This window comes from Paramisgurnus dabryanus, chromosome 17, assembly GCF_030506205.2.
Source record: "Paramisgurnus dabryanus chromosome 17, PD_genome_1.1, whole genome shotgun sequence".
Taxonomy (NCBI): Eukaryota; Metazoa; Chordata; class Actinopteri; order Cypriniformes; family Cobitidae; genus Paramisgurnus; species Paramisgurnus dabryanus.
In genome coordinates, this window is record NC_133353.1 from 14700572 (window position 1) to 14716348 (window position 15777).

Below are 15777 nucleotides of genomic sequence, written 5' to 3' on the forward strand. Positions count from 1 at the left end.
CTAGGGGCGTGGCTTAGTAAGTCTGTAAGGATCCTGAGAGACTGATTGGATGCCTGAGTAAAATGAGCCCACCCCCATGTCTCTATGACACTGTGGTGCAAAGATATCCATCTGGGCATTTTATAATGGCAGTCTATGGGATAGGTTGCTAGGTTGCCCAAAATGGTTGCTAGGGTAACCTTACACCCCATTGTGGGGGACGTCCTGACAGAGTCTAGCACCCTTTTTAAATTTAGTAACCCACATGTTTCTATGAAATCCTCGCTCGGACCTATGACCCATCAAAATTTTTGCAATGGTAAGTCTATGTGATTTTGCCCCATTGACTTTTCATTGGGCATTTTTGGGCACCTCTTACACCCCAGGGGTACAACTTACACCCCATTGTGATCCATGTTCTTACAGAGCCTACCACCGTCTTCAAATGTTGTAACCCACATGTTTCTACAAAATCCTCAAGCGGAGCTATGACTCGTCAAAGTTGGGCGCAATGTTAAGTCAATGGGATTTTTCGGGTGGTTTTTCGCCCCCCTTTCGGAAATTCTGCACCCGATCGCTTATAAAAGTCATAGCCACCATCTCTTCAATAAACCGGTCGATTTGAGCCCTCTTTCATAGGACTACGGCAAACCGTGCGGGACGAGTTACGCGCCGAAATTTTGTGCAGACATAAGAATAATAATAACTAGATAGGTACATTTCCTGAAGAAAATGTGAAGTGGTGCTTGCCGTGGCAAATTTCGGGGGACAATATATGATTATACTCCAAGCCAAAAGTAAAACAATTCAACCCACATGTCTCTACGATATTCTGATGCGAAGATATAAGGCTTTGTTTATTCGGTTGCTAGGGTACTGTATTTGGTTGCTAGGGAGAAAATTGGCATCCACTAGTGATTACACTCCGAGTCACGAGTCAAACGGTCAAACCCCCGTGTCTCTACGATGTTCTGATGCGGAGATATAAGGCTTTGTTTACTCTGTTGCTAGGGTACTGTATTTGGTTGCTAGGGAAAAAATTGGTATCCACTAGTGATTACACTCCGAGATACGAGTCAAACGGTCCAACCCCCGTGTCTCTGCGATGTTCTGATGTGGAGATAAAAGGCTTTGTTTACTCTGTTGCTAGGGTAATGTATTTGGTTGCTAGGGAGAAAATTGGCATCCACTAGTGATTACACTCCGAGTCACGAGTCAAACGGTCCAAACCCCGTGTCTCTACGATGTTCTGATGCGGAGATATAAGGGTTTGTTTACTCTGTTGCTAGGGTACTGTATTTGGTTGCTAGGCAAAAAATGGCATCCACTAGTGATTACCCTCCGAGTCATGAGTCAAACGGTCCAACCCCCGTGTCTCTACGATGTTCTGATGCGGAGATATAAGGCTTTGTTTACTCTGTTGCTAGGGTACTGTATTTGGTTGCTAAGGAAAAAAATGGCATCCACTAGTGTTTACCCTCCGAGTCACGAGTCAAACGATCCAACCCCCGTGTCTCTACGATGTTCTGATGCGGAGATATAAGGCTTTGTTTACTCTGTTGCTAGGGTACTGTATTTGGTTGCTAGGGAAAAAAATGGCATCCACTAGCGATTACCCTCCGAGTCACGAGTCAAACGGTCCAAACCCCGTGTCTCTACGATGTTCTGATGCGGAGATATAAGGCTTTGTTACTCTGTTGCTAGGGTACTGTATTTGGTTGCTAGGGAAAAAAATGGTATCCACTAGTGATTACCCTCCGAGTCACGAGTCAAACGGTCCAACCCCCGTGTCTCTACGATGTTCTGATGCGGAGATATAAGGCTTTGTTTACTCTGTTGCTAGGGTACTGTATTTGGTTGCTAGGGAAAAAATTGCATCCAGTAGTGATTACCCTCCGAGTCATGAGTCAAACGGTCCAACCCCCGTGTCTCTACGATGTTCTGATGCGGAGATATAAGGCTTTGTTTGCTCTGTTGCTAGGGTACTGTATTTGGTTGCTAGGGAAAAAAATGGCATCCACTAGTGATTACCCTCCGAGTCACGAGTCAAACGGTCCAAACCCCATGTCTCTACGATGTTCTGATCTGGAGATATAAGGCTTTGTTTACTCTGTTGCTAGGGTACTGTATTTGGTTGCTAGGGAAAAAAATGGCATCCACTAGTGATTACCCTCCGAGTCATGAGTCAAACGGTCCAACCCCCATGTCTCTACGATGTTCTGATGCGGAGATATAAGGCTTTGTTTACTCTGTTGCTAGGGTCCTGCATTTGGTTGCTAGGGAAAAAAATGGCATTCACTAGTGATTACGCTGCGAGTCACGAGTCAAACGGTCCAAACCCTGTGTCTCTACGATGTTCTGATGCGGAGATATAAGGCATTGTGTATTCGGTTGCTAGGGTAGTGTATTTGGTTGCTAGGGAGAAAATTGGCATCCCATAATGATCATACTCCAAGCCACAAGTAAAACGGGCCAACCCCCGTGTCTCTACGTTGTTCTGATGCAGAGATATAAGGCTTTGTTTACTCTGTTGCTAGGGTACTGTATTTGGTTGCTAGGGAAAAAAATTGGCATCCCATAATGATTACACTCCGAGTCACAAGTCAAACGGTCCAACCCCCGTGTCTCTACGATGTTCTGATGCGGAGATATAAGGCTTTGTTTACTCTGTTGCTAGGGTACTGTATTTGGTTGCTAGGGAAAAAAATTGGCATCCCATAATGATTATACTCCGAGTCACAAGTCAAACGGTCCAACCCCCGTGTCTCTACGATGTTCTGATGCCGAGATATAACTGTTTGAATTTTAAGTTGCTAGGGTGCTCAAAAGTGGTTGCTAGGGGCGTGGCTTAATACCTATGTAAGGATCCTGAGAGACTGATTGGATGCCTGAGAAAAATGAGCCCACCCCTATGTCTCTATGACAGTGTGATGCAAAGATATCCATCTGGGCATTTTATAATGGCAGTCTAAGGGAGATGTTGCTAGGGTGCCCAAAATTGTTGCTAGGGGCGTGGCTTAATTGCTCTGGGATGATCCTGAGAGACTGATTGGATGCCCGAGTGAAATGAGCCCACCCACTTATCTCTACGACACTGTAAAGCAAAGATATCCCATCTGGAACTGTTTTATTCCCTTATATGGGCATGTTTCCTGCCCCATTATAAGTCAATGGGAATTTTTGGGTGCCTCTTACACCCCAGGGGTACAACTTACACCCCATTGTGATCCATGTTCTTACAGAGCCTACCACCCTCTTCAAATGTTGTAACCCACATGTTTCTATAAAATCCTCGAGCGGAGCTATGACCTGTCAAAGTTGGGCGCAATGTTAAGTCAATGGGATTTTTTGGGTGGTTTTTCGCCCCCCTTTCAGAAATCCTGCACCCGATCCCTTATAAAAGTCATAGCACACCTCTCCTCAATAATCCGGTCGATTTGAGCCCTCTTTCGTGGGACTACGTTAAACCGTGCGGGACGAGTTACGCGCCGAAAAAGTGTCCAGAAAAAGAAGAAGAATAACTAGATAGAAAAGTTTGAAGACAAACTTTATGTTGGCTTGACAAAGCCTAGCCTGAACGTTTGAAACAGATTGAGAGAAATTTAAAACAAGTTTAGTTTAGGATTATAACTTTCCGTAAACATGATACCAAAAGTTACCATGTTAGCATGTTTAGCACTAAGTTAGCATGATGCTAACATGAATTAGCATGAAGCTAACATGATGCTAACATGAATTAGCATGAAGCTAGCAAGATGTTAACATGAATTAGCATTAAGCTAACATGATGCTAACATAAATTAGCATGAAGCTAGCATGATGTTAACATGAATTAGCATGAAGCTAGCATGATGCTAACATGAATTAGCATGAAGCTAACATGATGCTAACATGAATTAGCATGAAGCTAGCATGATGCTAACATGAATTAGCATGAAGCTAGCATGATGCTAACATGAATTAGCATGAAGCTAGCATGATGCTAACATGAATTAGCATGAAGCTAGCATGATGCTAACATGAATTAGCATGAAGCTAGCATGCTAACATGAATTAGCATGAAGCTAGCATTGTGCTAACATGAATTAACATGAAGCTAGCATGATGCTAACATGAATTAGCATGAAGCTAGCATGATGCTAACATGAATTAACATGAAGCTAGCATGATGCTAACATGAATTAGCATGAAGCTAGCATGATGCTAACATGAATAAGCATTGTGCTAACATGAATTAGCATGAAGCTAGCATGATGCTAACATGAATTAGCATGAAGCTAGCATGATGTTAACATGAATTAGCATGAATTAGCATGAAGCTAGCATGATGCTAACATGAATTAGCATTGTGCTAACATGAATTAGCATGAAGCTAGCATGATGCTAACATGAATTAGCATGAAGCTAGCATGATGCTAACATGAATTAGCATGAAGCTAGCATGATGCTAACATGAATTAGCATGAAGCTAGCATGATGCTAACATGAATTAGCATGAAGCTAGCATGATGCTAGCATGAAGCTAACATGATGCTAGCATGATTAGCAGGAAGCTAGCACGATGCTAGCATGATTAGCATGAAGCTAGCACGACGCTAACATGAATTAGCATGAAGCTAGCACGACGCTAACATGAATTAGCATGAAGCTAGCACGACGCTAACATGAATTAGCATGAAGCTAGCACGACGCTAACATGAATTAGCATGAAGCTAGCACGACGTTAACATGAATTAGCATGAAGCTAGCACGACGCTTACATGAATTAGCATGAAGCTAGCACGATGCTAACATGAATTAGCATTAAGCTAGCACGACGATAACATGAATTAGCATGAAGCTAGTATGATGCTAACATGAATTAGCATGAAGCTAGCACGATGCTAACATGAATTAGCATGAAGCTAGCACGATGCTAACATGAATTAGCATGAAGCTAGCACGATGCTAACATGAATTAACATGAAGCTAGCACGATGCTAACATGAATTAGCATGAAGCTAGCACGATGCTAACATGAATTAGCATGAAGCTAGCACGATGCTAACATGAATTAGCATGAAGCTAGCATGATGCTACCATGATTAGCTTGAAGCTAGCACGATGCTAGCATGATTAGCAGGAAGCTAGCACGATGCTAACATGAATTAGCATGAAGCTAGCACGATGCTAACAGGAATTAGCATGAAGCTAGCACGATGCTAACATGAATTAGCATGAAGCTAGCATGATGCTAACATGAATTAGCATGAAGCTAGCACGATGCTAACATGAATTAGCATGAAGCTAGCATGAAGCTAACATGAATTAGCATGAAGCTAACATGAATTAGCATGAAGCTAGCATGAAGCTAACATGAATTAGCATGAAGCTAGCATGATGCTAACATGAATTAACATGAAGTTAGCATGATGCTAACATGAATTAGTATGAAGCTAGCATGATGAGCATGAAGTTAGCAAGATTTATTATGAAATTAGCATAAAGCTAGCACGAAACTAGCATGAAGCTAGTATGACTTAGCATGGAGCTAGCATAAGGCTAGCATGACCAAAAGACCCAACCCCCATGTCTCTATGATGTTCGGATCCAGAGATATAAGGCTTTGTTTATTATGTTGCTAGGGTGCTCATATTTGGTTGCTAGGGGCGTGGCTTAATACCTCAATAAGAATCCTCCGAGACTGATTGGATGCCTGAGTAAAATGAGCCCACCCCCATGTCTCTGTGACACTGTGCTGCAAAGATATCCATCTGGGCATTTTATAATGGCAGTCTATGGGATATGTTGCTAGGGTGCCCAAAAATGGTTGCTAGGGGCGTGGCTTAATAGCTATGGGGCGATCCTGAGAGACTGATTGGATGCCTGAGTAAAATGAGTCCACCCCCATGTCTCTATGACACTGTAAAGCGAAGATATTCCATCTGGGACGCTTTTATTCCCTTATATGGGCATGTTTCCTGCCCCGTTATAAGTCAATGGGGAATTTTGGGGGCCTCTTACACCCAAGGGGTACAGCTTACACCCCAATGTGAGGTATGTTCTCACAGTGCCTGCCAGCCTCTTGAAAAGTGGTAACCCACAAGTTTCTACAAATTTCTCGCTTGCAGCTATGACCCGTCAAAGTTTGTCGCAATGTTAAGTAAATGGGACTTTTCCGAAGTTTAATGTCCCGTTTTAGGAATTCTGTAAGTCGGATCCCGTCAAAAAGATATAGCACACTTCTTTAGACCAGTCAGAATGTCCGTGGAAAATTTCGTGGATGTAGCTTGAAAGCTGTCGGACGAGTTAGCCTCAGAAATTTTAGTCTCAGAAGAAGAAGAAGAAGAAGAAGAAGAAGAAGAATAAGTTTAAATACAATATCAGTATGTTGGCTTTGTCAAGCCAACATAATTATAAATAATAAGTATGAGCAATAGTAATAGTGATGCCTTGCATAAATGCAAGCACCACTAATAATAATAAGTATGAGCAATAATAATAGTGATGCCTTGCATAAATGCAAGCACCACTAATAACTAGATAGGTACATTTCCTGAAGAAAATGTGAAGTAGTGCTTGCCGTGGCAAATTTCGGGGGACAATATATGATTATACTCCAAGCCAAAAGTAAAACAATTCAACCCACATGTCTCTACGATATTCTGATGCGAAGATATAAGGCTTTGTTTATTCGGTTGCTAGGGTACTGTATTTGGTTGCTAGGGAGAAAATTGGCATCCACTAGTGATTACACTCCAAGTCACGAGTCAAACGGTCAAACCCCCGTGTCTCTACAATGTTCTGATGCGGAGATATAAGGCTTTGTTTACTATGTTGCTAGGGTACTGTATTTGGTTGCTAGGGAAAAAATTGGCATCCACTAGCGATTACACTCCGAGTCACGAGTCAAACGGTCCAAACCCCGTGTCTCTACGATGTTCTGATGCAGAGATATAAGGGTTTGTTTACTCTGTTGCTAGGGTACTGTATTTGGTTGCTAGGGAAAAAATGGCATCCACTAGTGATTACCCTCCGAGTCATGAGTCAAACGGTCCAACCCCCGTGTCTCTACGATGTTCTGATGCGGAGATATAAGGCTTTGTTTACTCTGTTGCTAGGGTACTGTATTTGGTTGCTAAGGAAAAAAATGGCATCCACTAGTGATTACCCTCCGAGTCACGAGTCAAACGATCCAACCCCCGTGTCTCTACAATGTTCTGATGCGGAGATATAAGGCTTTGTTTACTCTGTTGCTAGGGTACTGTATTTGGTTGCTAGGGAAAAAATGGCATCCACTAGTGATTACCCTCCGAGTCACGAGTCAAACGGTCCAAACCCCGTGTCTCTACGATGTTCTGATGCGGAGATATAAGGCTTTGTTTACTCTGTTGCTAGGGTACTGTATTTGGTTGCTAGGGAAAAAAATGGCATCCACTAGTGATTACCCTCCGAGTCACGAGTCAAACGGTCCAACCCCCTTGTCTCTACGATGTTCTGATGTGGAGATATAAGGCTTTGTTTACTCTGTTGCTAGGGTACTGTATTTGGTTGCTAGGGAAAAAAATTGCATCCACTAGTGATTACCCTCCGAGTCATGAGTCAAACGGTCCAACCCCCGTGTCTCTACGATGTTCTGATGCGGAGATATAAGGCTTTGTTTACTCTGTTGCTAGGGTACTGTATTTGGTTGCTAGGGGCGTGGCTTGGGAGTGGCCAATGATGTGCCAAGTGATTACACTCCGAGTCACAAGTAAAACGGTCCAACCCCCGTGTCTCTACGATGTTCTGATGCGGAGATATAAGGCTTTGTTTACTCTGTTGCTAGGGTACTGTATTTGGTTGCTAGGGGCGTGGCTTGGGAGTGGCCAATTATGTGCCCAGTGATTACACTCCGAGTCGCAAGTAAAACGGTCCAAACCCCGTGTCTCTACGATGTTCTGATGCGGAGATATAAGGCTTTGTTTATTCGGTTGCTAGGGTGCTCAAATTTGGTTGCTAGTGGCGTGGCTTGGGAGTGGCCAATGATGTGCCCAATTGTTACACCCCTAGTCACAAGTAAAACGGTCCAACCCCCGTGTCTCTACGATGTTCTGATGCCGAGATATAACTGTTTGTATTTTATGTTGCTAGGGTGCTCAAAAGTGGTTGCTAGGGGCGTGGCTTAGTAAGTCTGTAAGGATCCTGAGAGACTGATTTGATGCCTGAGTAAAATGAGCCCACCCCCATGTCTCTATGACACTGTGGTGGAAAGATATCCATCCGGGCATTTTATAATGGCAGTCTATGGTATAGGTTGCTAGGGTGCCCAAAATGGTTGCTATGGTAACCTTACACCCCATTGTGGGGGACGTCCTGACAGAGTCTAGCACCCTCTTCAAATTTAGTAACCCACATGTTTCTATGAAATCCTGGCTCGGACCTATGACCCTCCAAAATTTTTGCAATGGTAAGTCTATGGGATTTTGCCTCATTGACTTTTCATTGGGGCACTTTTGGGCACCTCTTACACCCCAGGGGTACAACTTACACCCCATTGTGATCCATGTTCTTACAGAGCCTACCACCCTCTTCAAATGTTGTAACCCACATGTTTCTACAAAATCCTCGAGCGGAGCTATGACTCGTCAAAGTTGGGCGCAATGTTAAGTCAATGGGATTTTTTGGGTGGTTTTTCGCCCCCCTTTCGGAAATCCTGCACCCGATCGCTTATAAAAGTCATAGCACACCTCTCCTCAATAAGCCGGTCGATTTGAGCCCTAATTTATGGGTCTACGACAAAGCGTGCGGGACGAGTTACGCGCCGAAAAAGTGTCCAGAAAAAGAATAATAACTAGATAGGTACATTTCCTGAAGAAAATGTGAGTGGTGCTTGCCGTGGCAAAATTCTCGTGACAATATATGATTATACTCCAACCCAAAAGTAAAACGTTCCAACCCCCGTGTCTCTACGATGTTCTGATGCGGAGATATAAGGCTTTGTTTACACTGTTGCTAGGGTACTGTATTTGGTTGCTAGGGAAAACATTGGCATCCACTGGTGAATACACTCTAAGTCACAAGTCAAACGGTCCAACCCCCGTGTCTCTATGATGTTCTGATGTGGAGATAAAAGGCTTTGTTTACTCTGTTGCTAGGGTAATGTATTTGGTTGCTAGGGAGAAAATTGGCATCCACTAGTGATTACACTCCGAGTCACGAGTCAAACGGTCCAAACCCCATGTCTCTACGATGTTCTGATGCGGAGATATAAGGGTTTGTTTACTCTGTTGCTAGGGTACTGTATTTGGTTGCTAGGGAAAAAAATGGCATCCACTAGTGATTACCCTCCGAGTCATGAGTCAAACGGTCCAACCCCCATGTCTCTACGATGTTCTGATGTGGAGATATAAGGCTTTGTTTACTCTGTTGCTAGGGTACTGTATTTGGTTGCTAGGGGCGTGGCTTGGGAGTGGCCAATGATGTGCCCAGTGATTACACTCCGGGTCACAAGTAAAACGGTCCAACCCCCGTGTCTCTACGATGTTCTGATGCGGAGATATAAGGCTTTGTTTACTCTGTTGCTAGGGTACTGTATTTGGTTGCCAGGGGCGTGGCTTGGGAGTGGCCAATGATGTGCCCAGTGATTACACTCCGAGTCACAAGTAAAACGGTCCAAACCCCGTGTCTCTACGATGTTCTGATGCGGAGATATAAGGCTTTGTTTATTCGGTTGCTAGGGTGCTCAAATTTGGTTGCTAGGGGCGTGGCTTGGGAGTGGCCAATGATGTGCCCAATTGTTACACCCTTAGTCACAAGTAAAACGGTCCAACCCCCGTGTCTCTACGATGTTCTGATGCTGAGATATAACTGTTTGTATTTTATGTTGCTAGGGTGCTCAAAAGTGGTTGCTAGGGGCGTGGTTTAGTAAGTCTGTAAGGATCCTGAGAGACTGATTGGATGCCTGAGTAAAATGAGCCCACCCCCATGTCTCTATGACACTGCGGTGCAAAGATATCCATCCGGGCATTTTATAATGGCAGTCTATGGTATAGGTTGCTAGGGTGCCCAAAATGGTTGCTATGGTAACCTTACACCCCATTGTGGGGGACGTCCTGACAGAGTCTAGCACCCTCTTCAAATTTAGTAACCCACATGTTTCTATGAAATCCTGGCTCGGACCTATGACCCGTCAAAATTTTTGCAATGGTAAGTCTATGGGATTTTGCCCCATTGACTTTTCATTGGGGCACTTTTGGGCACCTCTTACACCCCAGGGGTACAACTTACACCCCATTGTGATCCATGTTCTTACAGAGCCTACCACCCTCTTCAAATGTTGTAACCCACATGCTTCTACAAAATCCTCGAGCGGAGCTATGACTCGTCAAAAATGGGCGCAATGTTAAGTCAATGGGATTTTTTGGGTGGTTTTTCGCCCCCCTTTCGGAAATCCTGCACCCGATCGCTTATAAAAGTCATAGCACACCTCTCCTCAATAAGCCGGTCGATTTGAGCCCTAATTTATGGGTCTACGACAAAGCGTGCGGGACGAGTTACGCGCCGAAAAAGTGTCCAGAAAAAGAATAATAATAATAATAACTAGATAGGTACATTTCCTGAAGAAAATGTGAGTGGTGCTTGCCGTGGCAAAATTCTGGGGAACATATATGATTATACTCCAAGCCAAAAGTAAAACGATCCAACTCCTGTGTCTCTACGATGTTCTGATGCGGAGATATAAGGCTTTGTTTACTCTGTTGCTAGGGTACTGTATTTGGTTGCTAGGGGAAAAAATGGCATCCACTAGTGATTACCCTCCGAGTCACGAGTCAAACGGTCCAAACCCCATGTCTCTACGATGTTCTGATGCGGAGATATAAGGCTTTGTTTACTCTGTTGCTAGGGTACTGTATTTGGTTGCTAGGGAAAAAAATGGCATCCACTAGTTATTACCCTCCGAGTCATGAGTCAAACGGTCCAACCCCCGTGTCTCTACGATGTTCTGATGTGGAGATATAAGGCTTTGTTTACTCTGTTGCTAGGGTACTGTATTTGGTTGCTAGGGGCGTGGCTTGGGAGTGGCCAATGATGTGCCCAGTGATTACACTCCGAGTCACAAGTAAAACGGTCCAACCCCCGTGTCTCTACGATGTTCTGATGCGGAGATATAAGGCTTTGTTTACTCTGTTGCTAGGGTACTGTATTTGGTTGCTAGGGGCGTGGCTTGGGAGTGGCCAATGATGTGCCCAGTGATTACACTCCGAGTCACAAGTAAAACGGTCCAACCCCCGTGTCTCTACGATGTTCTGATGCGGAGATATAAGGCTTTGTTTACTCTGTTGCTAGGGTACTGTATTTGGTTGCTAGGGGCGTGGCTTGGGAGTGGCCAATGATGTGCCCAGTGATTACACCCCTAGTCACAAGTAAAACGGTCCAACCCCCGTGTCTCTACGATGTTCTGATGCCGAGATATAACTGTTTGTATTTTATGTTGCTAGGGTGCTCAAAAGTGGTTGCTAGGGGCGTGGCTTAGTAAGTCTGTAAGGATCCTGAGAGACTGATTGGATGCCTGAGTAAAATGAGCCCACCCCCATGTCTCTATGACACTGTGGTGCAAAGATATCCATCCGGGCATTTTATAATGGCAGTCTATGGTATAGGTTGCTAGGGTGCCCAAAATGGTTGCTATGGTAACCTTACACCCCATTGTGGGGGACGTCCTGACAGAGTCTAGCACCCTCTTCAAATTTAGTAACCCACATGTTTCTATGAAATCCTGGCTCGGACCTATGACCCGTCAAAATTTTTGCAATGGTAAGTCTATGGGATTTTGCCCCATTGACTTTTCATTGGGGCACTTTTGGGCACCTCTTACACCCCAGGGGTACAACTTACACCCCATTGTGATCCATGTTCTTACAGAGCCTACCACCCTCTTCAAATGTTGTAACCCACATGTTTCTACAAAATCCTCGAGCGGAGCTATGACTCGTCAAAGTTGGGCGCAATGTTAAGTCAATGGGATTTTTTGGGTGTTTTTTCGCCCCCCTTTCGGAAATCCTGCACCCGATCGCTTATAAAAGTCATAGCACATCTCTCCTCAATAAGCCGGTCGATTTGAGCCCTAATTTATGGGTCTACGACAAAGCGTGCGGGACGAGTTACGCGCCGAAAAAGTGTCCAGAAAAAGAAGAATAATAATAATAACTAGATAGGTACATTTCCTGAAGAAAATGTGAGTGGTGCTTGCCGTGGCAAATTTCAGGGGACAATTTATGATTATACTCCAAGCCAAAAGTAAAACGGTCCAACCCCCGTGTCTCTACGATGTTCTGATGCAGAGATATAAGGCTTTGTTTACTCTGTTGCTAGGGTACTGTATTTGCTTGCTAGGGAAAAAATTGGCATCCACTAGTGATTACACTCCGAGATACGAGTCAAACGGTCCAACCCCCGTGTCTCTGCGATGTTCTGATGTGGAGATAAAAGGCTTTGTTTACTCTGTTGCTAGGGTAATGTATTTGGTTGCTAGGGAGAAAATTGGCATCCACTAGTGATTACACTCCGAGTCACGAGTCAAACGGTCCAAACCCCCGTGTCTCTACGATGTTCTGATGCGGAGATATAAGGCTTTGTTTACTCTGTTGCTAGGGTACTGTATTTGGTTGCTAGGGAAAAAAATGGCATCCACTAGTGATTACCCTCCGAGTCACGAGTCAAACGGTCCAACCCCCGTGTCTCTACGATGTTCTGATGCGGAGATATAAGGCTTTGTTTACTCTGTTGCTAGGGTACTGTATTTGGTTGCTAGGGAAAAAAATTGCATCCACTAGTGATTACCCTCCGAGTCACGAGTCAAACGGTCCAACCCCCGTGTCTTTTTGATGTTCTGATGCGGAGATATAAGGCTTTGTTTACTCTGTTGCTAGGGTACTGTATTTGGTTGCTAGGGGAAAAAATGGCATCCACTAGTGATTACCCTCCGAGTCACGAGTCAAACGGTCCAAACCCCATGTCTCTACGATGTTCTGATGCGGAGATATAAGGCTTTGTTTACTCTGTTGCTAGGGTACTGTATTTGGTTGCTAGGGGAAAAAATGGCATCCACTAGTGATTACCCTCCGAGTCACGAGTCAAACGGTCCAACCCCCATGTCTCTACGATGTTCTGATGCGGAGATATAAGGCTTTGTTTACTCTGTTGCTAGGGTACTGTATTTGGTTGCTAGGGGCGTGGCTTGGGAGTGGCCAATGATGTGCCCAGTGATTACACTCCGAGTCACAAGTAAAACGGTCCAACCCCCGTGTCTCTACGATGTTCTGATGCGGAGATATAAGGCTTTGTTTACTCTGTTGCTAGGGTACTGTATTTGGTTGCTAGGGGCGTGGCTTGGGAGTGGCCAATTATGTGCCCAGTGATTACACTCCGAGTCACAAGTAAAACGGTCCAACCCCTGTGTCTCTACGATGTTCTGATGCGGAGATATAAGGCTTTGTTTACTCTGTTGCTAGGGTACTGTATTTGGTTGCTAGGGGCGTGGCTTGGGAGTGGCCAATGATGTGCCCAGTGATTACACTCCGAGTCACAAGTAAAACGGTCCAAACCCCGTGTCTCTACGATGTTCTGATGCGGAGATATAAGGCTTTGTTTATTCGGTTGCTAGGGTGCTCAAATTTGGTTGCTAGGGGCGTGGCTTGGGAGTGGCCAATGATGTGCCCAATTGTTACACCCCTAGTCACAAGTAAAACGGTCCAACCCCCGTGTCTCTACGATGTTCTGATGCAGAGATATAACTGTTTGTATTTTATGTTGCTAGGGTGCTCAAAAGTGGTTGCTAGGGGCGTGGCTTAGTAAGTCTGTAAGGATCCTGAGAGACTGATTGGATGCCTGAGTAAAATGAGCCCACCCCCATGTCTCTATGACACTGTGGTGCAAAGATATCCATCCGGGCATTTTTTAATGGCAGTCTATGGTATAGGTTGCTAGGGTGCCCAAAATGGTTGCTATGGTAACCTTACACCCCATTGTGGGGGACGTCCTGACAGAGTCTAGCACCCTCTTCAAATTTAGTAACCCACATGTTTCTATGAAATCCTGGCTCGGACCTATGACCCGTCAAAATTTTTGCAATGGTAAGTCTATGGGATTTTGCCCCATTGACTTTTCATTGGGGCACTTTTGGGCACCTCTTACACCCCAGGGGTACAACTTACACCCCATTGTGATCCATGTTTTTACAGAGCCTACCACCCTCTTCAAATGTTGTAACCCACATGTTTCTACAAAATCCTCGAGCGGAGCTATGACTCGTCAAAGTTTGGCGCAATGTTAAGTCAATGGGATTTTTTGGGTGGTTTTTCGCCCCCCTTTCGGAAATCCTGCACCCGATCGCTTATAAAAGTCATAGCACACCTCTTCTCAATAAGCCGGTCGATTTGAGCCCTAATTTATGGGTCTACGACAAAGCGTGCGGGACGAGTTACGCGCCGAAAAAGTGTCCAGAAAAAGAAGAATAATAATAATAACTAGATAGGTACATTTCCTGAAGAAAATGTGAAGTGGTGCTTGCCGTGGCAATTTCGGGGAACAATATATGATTATACTCTAAGTCACGAGTCAAACGGTCCAACCCCTGTGTCTCTACGATGTTCTGATGCAGAGATATAAGGCTTTGTTTACTCTGTTGCTAGGGTACTGTATTTGGTTGCTAGGGAAAAAAATGGCATCCACTGATTACCCTCCGAGTCACGAGTCAAACGGTCCAAACCCCATGTCTCTACGATGTTCTGATGCGGAGATATAAGGCTTTGTTTACTCTGTTGCTAGGGTACTGTATTTGGTTGCTAGGGAAAAAAATTGCATCCACTAGTGATTACCCTCCGAGTCATGAGTCAAACGGTCCAACCCCCGTGTCTCTACGATGTTCTGATGCGGAGATATAAGGCTTTGTTTACTCTGTTGCTAGGGTACTGTATTTGGTTGCTAGGGAAAAAAATGGCATCCACTAGTGATTACCCTCCGAGTCACGAGTCAAACGGTCCAAACCCCATGTCTCTACGATGTTCTGATGCGGAGATATAAGGCTTTGTTTACTCTGTTGCTAGGGTACTGTATTTGGTTGCTAGGGGAAAAAATGGCATCCACTAGTGATTACCCTCCGAGTCATGAGTCAAACGGTCCAACCCCCATGTCTCTACGATGTTCTGATGTGGAGATATAAGGCTTTGTTTACTCTGTTGCTAGGGTACTGTATTTGGTTGCTAGGGGCGTGGCTTGGGAGTGGCCAATGATGTGCCCAGTGATTACACTCCGAGTCACAAGTAAAACGGTCCAACCCCCGTGTCTCTACGATGTTCTGATGCGGAGATATAAGGCTTTGTTTACTCTGTTGCTAGGGTACTGTATTTGGTTGCTAGGGGCGTGGCTTGGGAGTGGCCAATGATGTGCCCAGTGATTACACTCCGAGTCACAAGTAAAACGGTCCAAACCCCATGTCTCTACGATGTTCTGATGCAGAGATATAAGGCTTTGTTTACTCTGTTGCTAGGGTACTGTATTTGGTTGCTAGGGAAAAAAATGGCATCCACTAGTGATTACCCTCCGAGTCACGAGTCAAACGGTCCAAACCCCATGTCTCTACGATGTTCTGATGCGGAGATATAAGGCTTTGTTTACTCTGTTGCTAGGGTACTGTATTTGGTTGCTAGGGGAAAAAATGGCATCCACTAGTGATTACCCTCCGAGTCATGAGTCAAACGGTCCAACCCCCATGTCTCTACGATGTTCTGATGTGGAGATATAAGGCTTTGTTTACTCTGTTGCTAGGGTACTGTATTT